This window comes from Otolemur garnettii, unplaced genomic scaffold (assembly GCF_000181295.1).
Source record: "Otolemur garnettii isolate 467f Iridium unplaced genomic scaffold, OtoGar3 scaffold00009, whole genome shotgun sequence".
NCBI classification, from domain to species: Eukaryota; Metazoa; Chordata; class Mammalia; order Primates; family Galagidae; genus Otolemur; species Otolemur garnettii.
Genome location: NW_003852404.1, coordinates 13,243,084 through 13,252,645, shown reverse-complemented (window position 1 = coordinate 13,252,645; position 9,562 = coordinate 13,243,084).

Below are 9,562 nucleotides of genomic sequence, written 5' to 3'. Positions count from 1 at the left end.
GTTAATGTAAGATCACTGTAGATAAAAAGAAATATAAAAATTGTGTAATTTGCCAGGCATGGTGGCTCACACCTGTAATCCCAGCACTCTGGGAAGCCAAGGTAGGTAGATTGCTTGAGCTCAGAAGTTTGAGACCAGCCTGAACAAGACTGAGATCTCATCTCTATTAAAAATAGAAAAACTAGCCAGAAGTGGTGGCAGGCACTAGTAATCTCAGCTACTTGGCAGGCTGAGACAAGAGGATCACTTGAGCCCCCGAGTTTGAAGCTTCTGTGAGCTATCATAACACAGTATTCTACCCAGGGCAACAGAATGAGAGTCTGTATCAAAACGAAAAAAGCAAAATCCCTAAGTTGTGTAACCTATCAAGAGTCACACTGAAAGACACATACTCAAATTTCCTAATACAACTGGCAAGTTTTAGGGGTTAGATCTTCCTCGAGAGATATTTTCCTAAAAGCATTTTAAATAGTGTTTCACAGAGCATTAAATGGAGAACAAAGTGAAGACGGCTGAAGATGTGGAGCTGTAAAGATAAGAGCAGATGCTGAAGAAGCAGATGAAATTCACTAGAATTCTAGCTGTGACCAAAATTGATGCATAATATAATATAAAATAATATAATGCATAATTTCTTACCTTCCTACATATATCTTCTTTCTTCTCTGGGCATGTAATTTTTTTTTGAGACAGAGCCTCAAGCTATGCCCCTGGGTAGAGTGCCGTGGCATCACAGCTCACAGCAACCTCCAACCCCTGGGCTCAAGTGAATCTCCTGCCTCAGCCTCCCAAGTAGCTGGGACCACAGGCGCCCACCACAACGTCTGGCTATTTTTTGGTTGCAGCCATCATTGTTATTTGGCGGGCCCTGGCTGGATTTGAACCCACCTCCTTAGGTGTATGTGGCTGGTGCCTTAGCCACTTTAGCCACAGGCGCTGAGCCAGGGCATGTAATTTTTAAATCAGGCTTATTTAGTAATTATAAAAATTCAATATTTGTAAAATTGTCTTCTTGGTAGTTATTAATAAAGTTTGAATTGGTTAATAATTTCTACCATGTGCCTGGCATGTGAAACAGGCAAGAGAGAACCATAAAGGCACAATGCCTATTCCCACACTGTCTAATCCAGGTTTATTTACTTATCATAAAACTTATTGTTAGCTCATTCCCAGTTTTGAGTCTTCAAAAGCATTTTATCACAATCAAATGAGTTGTGCAATTAAATCTCATTTACCCCTAAAAAACAAGTTGTAAGTCAGTCAATACCTTCTGCATTTTTCTTTTTTTTACAGGGTGGATACAGAGTATTTTCACAAAAGTCATCCAGAGTCAAACTAATTTTTGAAAATCCAGGATGTTCATGAGGTATTTTGCATCTATTCTTATTGAAATTTCAAAATAGGCTTTCATGACAAAGGATATTTTTTCGTTTCTAAAGATTTTTCTTGCCAGATTTGATTTAGCATATGTGACTCCATTTTATGGCATCTCAATGTGGAGTCGAAATCACTTGCAAAGTCATATGTAACTTATCCTAACTAATTCTTCCATCCATCATCATTTTAAGTCTCCCTTGAGTAAACTACATTTATAGCAAATTGTACAATATGGTTTGGGGAATATGTCGTATTGTCTAGAGGAGGCTAAAACCCAGGCTGCAAGCTCCTTTCAATTAGGATTTGGTGTAGGATTTGAATTATAGTAAAACTCGTAAAGTAGAATCTGCAGTTGACTTGAGATAAGAAGAAGAATTACTGGTTCAGCAGTTTGCCTGATAGCCTGAGTCTTGCATAGTTTCATACAAAAATATAAAATTCACCTGAATTTCTGATATTCTAACTTTATTTTGGTTTATAGGGTTTTATCTAGAGTGAGAGTAGAAAAAACTCTGAAACTAGAATTAATCTTTTGATAAATGAGTTCAGCAAAATGCCTCATATGGATTTGAAATTATTTATTTTTGTACCATGTACCAGAGTTAATGTGGAATTGTTACTTTTATTCATTCCTGGTATAAATTATAGACACTGGATATGTAAGAAGCTGCTTTTATATTCGGTGAACAAGTCAGATTTCCTTTTCAGGTTAAGATAAAATAACAGTGAGAAAATTTTTAGCACCAATAACTATCAAAAGAACTGGGTGAGGCTTGGCACCCTTGTCTCAGTGAGTAGGTCGCCTGCCACATACATTGAGGCTTGCAGTTCAAGCCCAGCCCAAGCCTGCTAAACAACAATGACAACTGCAACCAAAAAATAGGTGGGTGTTGTAGTGGGCACCTGCAGTTCCAGCCATTTGGGAGGCTAAGGTAAGAGAATATAGCTTAAGCCCAAGAGTTTGAGGTTGCTGTGAGCTGTGACGCCATAGCATTCTACCGAAGGCAACATAGTGAAACTGGGTGAATAACAAAAAATATTGTGTGTATTAAAATAATAAAGAGCTTTATAAGGATCAAGGCCTAGAGATATTGAGAACAGAAGAGGTACTTTTAAGCTAAAATAAGTATTTTTCACCATTGGTCTTCGTAAGTTTGTGCTGGCAAGGCGCTGAAATATACACTTAGTCTCAATAGAGGGCATTATTGAGGGAGAGAAAAACTTTTTGCAGTCTCATTAAACTTGAGTGGCAAAACTCGACTTTTCATATGTCTAAGTACTTGGCCAAGCCCTCTCCCCTGCACTCACCTCAAGGATTTGTCCTAACTAATAAAACTGTGCAGAGCAGAAATCTAAAAGTGTAAGCACTAATATAAGTAGTGAAAAGAATGTTTCAGTTTTGAGATAGACAGGATTGTTTTATAATGTCCAAATGATGAACCCAAAACTAAGATATTGCAGTAAATGCTGTATATGCCAAATAATGCAGTTTCAAAATACCCCAAACAAAATTTAACACAAAATTAAACAAAATTTAATTAAAAGAGGATACAGATGAATTCATAATCATAGAGGAGGGCTCTGACAGAGTTATTCCAACAATTGAGAAAGCGAGCAGAGAACAGCATTAATGACCAAACTGATTATCAAATTGAGCAGATTGATACAGATGTACACACACGCACACAGACACACACACAATATGCTTTGTGGCTCTATACATATTAACAAAATAATTCATGTTCTTTTAAAAGTATATATGGATTAATTATTGAACCACTAACATTTTTGGTTCTTAAAAACATTGCAATAAAGTACCCATAGTGTTTTCTTTGACTTCAGTCAAATGAAGGTAATAAAAACCAAATTCAGCAAATTAAATAATATAATACTATAAGTGTATAAACTAAACTATGCTCTCCCTAAATTCGCATGTTGAAGTCTCAGTCTCCAGTTGAGACTTATTTGGAAATAAAACCTTTAATGAGGGAATTAAAGAAAATGAGGTTACATGGGTGGGTCCTAAATCATGTGATTATTTGGAGATAGCCTCCAAAAAAGGGGATGTGGTTAAAGTTTAAAATGAGGCCAATAGGCATTAAACTGGCATCTTCACAAAAAGAGAGAGAGAGAGGTCAAGGGCAGAGCAGCATGTACAGGGCAACTATCCAGTGGAGAGGCACCAAAGGGTAAGACAAGGAGAGAGGCCTGGAACAGATCCTTCCGTAACAGCCCTCAAAACAAACCAAAAAACTCTACCTGCATTTTGACCTTGGACTTCTAATCTGCAGAAGCATCAGAAAATAAATTTTCTGGCCTTCAATCATCCAATCTGGTTAAAGCCCCACCTTGCTTCTACCTCATGGATTTGTGAAGTTCTGAAAGTGTGCAAGAATAGGAGAAAAAAATGGCATTTTGTTATGGCAGTCCTAGCAAACTAAGAAAGTTTTTATTCAAAGAAGAGACAGGAACAAAATCAAATAAAAAGGAAATAATGATAACAAATGTACCACATAGAAAAGACAATAGGATGAAGCTACAATAAGTGTTAAAGGAAAATTTATTGCAAAAGTGCCTTTATTAGAAAAAGACAAAGTTGTATATCAATAAATAAAAACCACAATGAAACACTACTTCACCCATAATTAGGCAGTTATTTTTGAAATAAGTGCAATTTTAGAATCTTTGTATATTGCTGGTGGGAACGTAAAATGGTGCAACTTCTGTGAAATATTGCATAGTGGTTCCTCAAATAATTAAACATAGAATCACTATATGATCCAGCATTTCCACTTCTGGGTGTATATTCAAAAGAGTGAAAAATAGGGTTTTGAACAGATATTTGTACACCCATATTTATAGCAGCTCAATTTCTCTCTCTCTCTTTTTTTTTCTTTGAGAGAGAGAGTCTCACTTTGTTGCCCTTGCTAGAGTGTCATGGCGTCACAGCAACCTCAAGCTCTTGGGCTCCAACAGTTCTCTTGCCTCAGCCTCCAAAGTAGCTGGGACTCCAGGTGCTCACCACAATGCACAGCTATTTATAGACCTCTGGCTCAGCCTGGTCTTGAACTTGTGAGGTCAGGCAGTCCAACTGCTCAGCCTCCCAGAATGCTAGGATTACAGGAGTGAGCCACTGCACCAGCTAACAGCACTATTTCTAATAGATTAAAGTCAAAGCAACCCAAGAGTCTCTCAAAGCATAAATAAATAATTTAAAAAACTGATGTATACATACAATGGATTTATGTATAAGTGTTATAAAAGAAGGAAATTTTGGCATGTGCTGCAGATTTGATAAATCTTGAATAAATTATGCTAATTGAAACTAGCCGGTCACCAAGGACATATATTGTACGCCTACACATTTATGAGATACCTTCTATTTTTATAAACTCATAGAACCATAAAATAGAATGTTTCCAGGGACAGAATAGAGAAAGAATGAGGAGGTAGGGTTTAACTGGTAGGAATTTTTAGTTGCTGAAGATGAACAAGATCTGAAGATGGTTAGTAATAGCTGACAACAATTTGAGGCATGCATATAATGCTACTGAACTATGCAATTATAAATGGTGAAAGTACTAAGTTTTATGTTGTGCATATTTAGTCACAGTCAAATGAAACAGAGCAATGAGATAGCAAACACCCCCCAACCCTCCCCCCCCACACACACAATGATTTTTGCTCTCAAATTGCAAACATCTTTGACATTTAAGGGTCATACACTATTTGGTTCTTCTTGCCTACCTCTGTAGCTAACTGCACAATTCTTTATCTTTTGATCTTCACTTTGTTTCTAGTACTTGGGAATTTTTTCTGTCTCATAACTTTGAAATTTCTATTTTCTCCCACAACCACTATGTTTTTGGGTCTTCAATCTCTTGGTCTATTTTCTTTTAGTCTCAGTTAAAATATCATTTACACGAGGAGACTATGCTAATAAACTGTCACTCAGCTCTCACACACACACATCAATCTCCCACCTCGTATATGACAAAGTATCAGTATCTGTAACTTATGGCCTAGCATGTTTATAGTGTTTGCTGCAGTACAAATTAAACAGTATACTAATTTTTATGGATTTGAGTTTTACTTGCTGTTTTCTTCTCTAGACTGAATACATACCATTGAACCATGGAATATTGTTTACCTTATTTAATACAATTTTCTTATGCTTAAACTAGACTGTCAGCTAAGCATATTTCAGAAAATAGACGTTAAACACAGAATAGCATTATTTACTATAGGTTTTTATTATCTATGAAATGCACAGCTGTATTTTTAATAAAGTCTTTAACGTTCTTTTCTTTATTTTTGCTTTATGTTTGACAAAGAAACATAATGCAATCAATATGTGCTTTAAGATGTAACAACTCATGTGCCTTGGGAACCGTGCACATTCTTAAATCTATGCTTATAGAGTATAGCAACTAAAGACCACAATAATGATTGCACAGTATAGAATTGGAGAATGTGTGTATATAACTTTGTAAAATTATTTTTATTTATTATAAATATTCTGGTTATCAAGTAAAACATACCTCTAATATATTCTCACTATGATTTAAATGTTTATGTCCCTTAACATTTATGTATTAATTTTTTATTTCAGGTTAATGTGAGGGTACAAACTGATCACAGTATTTGAATTTGTTAGGTTGAGACCCTCTTATAGTTGTGTCCTGAACTCTAAAGGTGCACCATATAAACCGACAATATGCCTATTAAATGACAGTACCCTGCCCCTCCCCAGCCCTCCCCACCATTTCCTCCCTTCCTGGTTCCCTTTCCCCCTACTTAGATTGAAATGAGTTTTTTCCTATGTGGTTGTGAATTGAATCACCTACTGGATTGATACTAATATTGAATACACTGAATGTTTGTTTTTCTATTCTTATAATACTATACTGAGAAAAATGTATTTGAACTACATCCAGGTTACTACAAAAGATGTAAAGTCACGTTATTTTTTATGGAAGAAAAGTATTCCATGATATATATATATATATATATTCATATATATACACCAAAGTTTGTTAATCCATTACTGAGTTGATGGGCATTTAGGTTGTCTCTGCATCTTAGCAATTTTAAACTGAGCTGCAATAAACAATCTAGTGCAAATGTGTTTATAGTAAAAGGATTTTTTTTTTCTTCTGGGTAAATGCCTAGTAGTGGATTGTAGGGTGAAATGGAAGATCTAATATTAGTTCTTTGAGGATTCTCCATACTTCATTTCAAAGAGGCTGTATTAGTTGGCAGTTCCACCAGCAGTGTAAAGTGTTCCCCTTTCTCCACATCCATTTGAGAATCTGCAACTTTGGGACTGTGATATGGACTAATCTTACTGGAAGTAGGTCACATCTCAGGGTAGTTTTGATTTTCATTTCCCTGACTTATTTCGTGGAAGTCCATCGGTTAGTTTTATCCTTTGTGCCATTATGGAAACTAGATTTTGCCCTTTAGTTTCTTGGTGTTTACTTTGCTGGTGGTCCATTGTTATGGTCAGCATAGAGAATATGTTTAAGTGTTTCCTGTAGAGCCGATCTTATTGTGGCATATTTCCTCCATATTTGCCTATCAGTAAAAGTATTAAAATCTCCATTGATTTCAAAGCTTAGTTTAGCAGGATACAGAATTCTGGGTTGAAATTTTTTTTTTGTTTAGGAAAGTTTAAAATAGATGACCATTCTTTTCTTGCCTGGAAAGTTTTAGCTGAAATTCTACTGTCACCCTACTGGATTTGCCCCTGTAGGTCAGTTGATGCTTACTCCTGGCTGCTTTCCAGGATTTACTCTTTCATCTTTATTTTGGAAAGTTGATGTGCAATGTGTCTTAGCGATGCTTTGGTTGTGCTGAGATGATCCAGCACTTATCACTCTAAAAGGAGTGTTTCAGAATTTTAGTGAAAATTGGGAAATTTTTATTCATGTTGTCCTCCAGTAGGGCTTCCATCCCTTTGAGACATTCTTTGTCCTCCTCAAGGATCCCTGTAATTTGTATGTTTGAGTACTTAATGAAGTGCCATGATCTCTGAGTGAATGTTCTGCTTTCTCTCTCTTCTTTTCTGCCCTTTTAACTACTTTGGTTAGCTCATGAACTTTATCCTCTAGCTCTAAGATTCTTTTATTTATTTATTTTTTTTGTGAGACAGAGCTCAAGCTGTCACCCTGGGTAGAGTGCTATGGCATCACAGCTCACAGCACCTCCAACTCCCAGGCTCAAGCAAGTCTCCTGTCTCAGCCTCCCAAGTAACTGGGACTACAGGGACCCACCACAATGCCCAGCTATTTTTTGGTTGCAACCATCAATGTTGTTTGGTGGCCCGGGCTGGATTTGAACCTGCCAGCTCAGGAGTATGTGGCTGGCACCTTAGCTGCTTGAGCCACAGGCGCCAAGCTAAGCTCTGAGATTCTTTCTTCTCTATCGTCTAATCTGTTATTGATTTTCTATGCTGCATATTTCAGTTCCCTTATTGACTGCTTTATTTCCTTGAACCCTACCATAGTCTTTCTATATTTTTCATGTGTTTCAACCATTTTTTGTTCTGTTTTTCCACTTTTTAATCAATTCCCTTTATCGATTTTACCATACTTAGAATTCCATACTTAGAATTTTCTTTTTGTCATTTCTATTACTTCTTTATATATGAAGTTTTCTGCAATAGCTCCCTCATTGTCTCTTGGGCATGGCAGTTGCTCTGTTTGGGTTTTTCATGTTGCTAGAATTTTTGCTATTGTGTATTTTCTTCTTGCTCACTTCCTTCCACTAGTTTTTTTCTTTTCACTGCTTCCTTCTCTTTAAATTACCTCATTTCAGTGCTTAGGTATTAAAGTGGCCTCTTGATACAAGGTCAAAGTGAATAGAAATGTAAAGAGTGAGCAGGGAGAAAGAAGAGAAAAAGAAGTATAGAATGAAAGAAAACAAGAAAATAAAGGGAGTTAAAGAAAAAAATTGGAGAAAAGGAGAGAAGAAGGACACAAAGAGAGTAACAGAAGAAATGGTGTTTGGCAGGGTACTCTGGCCACATCCACAAATCCAGAGTTTTCAAATGCATGCTGGGAAGGCCCCATCATGCCCAAAGCTCCTTATCAGTCTGGGAAAAGTCAGACATTACCTCCACCAAATATAGAAAGGAAAAAAAAAAAAAGGACCAAAAAGAGAGAGAGAAATTCAGCAGTATGTCCCAGTGGGGGCCTGTTAATATTAGCTTTCCAAAGGCCAAAGCTAGAAGGACATTCTGGACTGCAAGTTTGTAAACTCCTTGAGCTAGACTCCTGGAATCCTCCTCCCCCAGCATTCAGAGGAACGAAAAAAATAAGAGTAGTTAATAATATTAAAATACAGTTATGTAACACCAAGAAATAAAAAGGATATCTTAAGATAGTAAAAAAAAAAAAAACATTTTGGAAAGCATATAAATTTCAAAATTTGTTTCAAGAACATCAACACAGTATTCAAACTCATAATATGTAAATGAAGTGTTAAAATAAGAATCAATTTTGTATCTGGTTTTTTAATATATCTTTGTCTAACTTTAAATTAATTTATTGACAGAATAACTATTTAAAAATGTTTGTAGAGGCTTAATTTACTATGCACAAATGGCATTCGGATATTACAACATATTATCTTCTTTGAGAAATATTGTTATATAAAGGATTGTTGTGAGTGAATTTTTATGTAACAATTTTCCAAATATAAATCTTGCTGAATTATTTAACCGAGATGTTCCTCAACATTTTTCTTTAATACTTCTCAACATATTTTTGTTCTAAAAATATTTTAAAAGAATCAAGTTTCACCTGTTTATTCTGTGAAATTATTGAAGTTTGTCAAGATCCAACTTCTTGTGATCAATGAAACTCCATTAAATAGTAACAATGAAATGTTAATGTTGCTTATTTTTTCTTACAGATACTCACTACAATAATGTCACTTTAAGAAAAATATTCTGATTTACCTTCTTACAAAAGAGAAATAAAAACCTCTTCATATACTTTCTTATTGATCCATGAAAGATTTTTAAAGCAACTGCCTATCATGTCTGGTAGATCAGACAAAGGCTTAAATATCTCATCTGCTGCTATATTAAAGGCTAAAGGAGAGATAGGATTCATTGAGATTATAATAAGTACTGTGATTTTCAAAAGAGAATAATGAAAAAGCATAGCTAAAAATGCTT